Raw genomic sequence first — 2025 nt, forward strand, 5'->3', positions numbered from 1 at the left:
AATAAAAAATAAAGAACGAGTTTGTGACAGTTGTTACCACCAGTGAGAAGGTGATATTTTCAATCGTAAAAGTTTGACTTTTACTAAAACCACAAAGTCACAGATATTCTCCTACTTTGTTTGTAGAAACTAGAATATATTAATAACAAACTATTTAAAAAAGTATTGTTGTAATATTATGTCTATTTGACCAATAATAATCATCTCTCTGTTTCGTTTTTGTGTGTGTGTGTTTATGTCTGTGTTAAGGTGGGTCGTTCCTCCGTCCATGGCCTGGTCCAGATGACCTACAGTGATCCTGGTCACTGCTGACTGCAGCGTTAATCCCTGATCCTCCAGAAGCCACGGTGAGTCTACAACATTAACAATAAAGCTACCACAACAAGCTCACACCTACAGTAAACGTAGAACACATGCCGTCACAATCCTTGATGATATTTAGTCATCAATTTATAATAAACAGGGTCAAGGTAGTGTTAATATTAACGTGTATAGTTGTTGTTCAGACTAAAACAATATTCTGACATGGAGATCCTAATAATAATAATAATCAAAATATTTTTATTTGTTATGATGTTTTGTTTTAAATTGATAAAGAAAGACAACAAAAGTAAAAAAGGATATTTTTCTGAACATTAAAAAACTCTAAACTCCTATAAGCAGCTATATTTATCTTTTTCTCATTGATTATTGTTTACAACTGTGATGTTTCAATTGCCGTAAAGAAAAAAGAGATTATTTTTTGCTATTTTTATGCCACAGTAAAAATGTGATAAATGATTTACCAGAACATTAAGTGTTGTATTTAAGTGAGTATTTATTTTATTTTATTTGAGAATGTGTGCAATGACATTATGACTCACGGTGGGGTTTTTTTAATTTTCTTTTTTGTATGTTCATTTGTTTGTTTGTTTTGAGAATTGCACATAATGTGTCTTATAGACGTCTAATGATATTTAGTTGACTAAAATTAACCATAAAAAAAACATAATATTATACTAAATCTAAATAGTGTGTTATTTAAAAGACCAAATCAGAATTAAGTCTAAAATAACACTGTTGTCATGGTTTAATTATAATTATGAAAAGACACTCTTTGATTCCAGCACCTTAAAAATGTACAGTTTGTTTTTAACCAAAAAACGACGAGACCGTAGTGTTTTTACCCACACTCTATTTCCTGCCCTTGTGGAATGTTTGCTGCTAAGTTTCGTTTGTTGGACTAAAACGAGTTTAATCAGAGTACGTGTCACTGTGATTATGTAGCAGACAAAACAGTCAGTTTCATATAGTGGGTATATATATACAGGGTTCACAACTCCAACCACAGAGTCACACAGGAAGTTATCACGCTGTGTGTGTGTGTGGTGTATGAAAAAAGTGCAGCATTTCTAATCTCCTTTCACACTGTTTTTACTTCTCATGTCACTGAGTGAACATGAGATAAATTCACTGGATATATTTTTAGATCGTCAGCCTCAATGATGGAAAACACACACACACACACACACACACACAGGATGAGAGCTCTGATTCTGTTTGCTTTTGTAGGTCACACATGCAGTTCATGCTCCAGTTGGTCTGTTTTTGTTAGTCTGCAGCTCCGAGTGGCAGCAATTGTTTTTTCATTTTTAGATTCTTTAGGTTTATTTTGTCATAAATATTCTAAAGACTGACGTAAGTGACAAAGGAGAAGATGGTGAAGAGTTTTTACTGTTCCATTTTCTGTGTGTGTGTAAATCGTTCCTCCTGAGCAGTACAGTCCTCTATTTTGGCCAGTAGATGTCGCTAATTATTAGACTGGGTCTAGTGATGTGAGATGTTAAACAATGATCTCAAGCTGTGTGTTTCTAAGAGATTTGAGTCACATCATTCAAAGCAGATCATCCATCCATCCATCCATCCATCCATCCATCATCTTTATCTATATCTGTCCATCCATCCATCCATGATTCCATTCCTTTGCCCTTCCATCCATCCTTCTTTTAACCCCCCCCACCCCCGTCTTCCCCTCCTCCTCTTCAC

The sequence above is a fragment of the Cynoglossus semilaevis genome, chromosome 3 (assembly GCF_000523025.1).
Source record: "Cynoglossus semilaevis isolate Cse_v1.0 chromosome 3, Cse_v1.0, whole genome shotgun sequence".
NCBI classification, from domain to species: Eukaryota; Metazoa; Chordata; class Actinopteri; order Pleuronectiformes; family Cynoglossidae; genus Cynoglossus; species Cynoglossus semilaevis.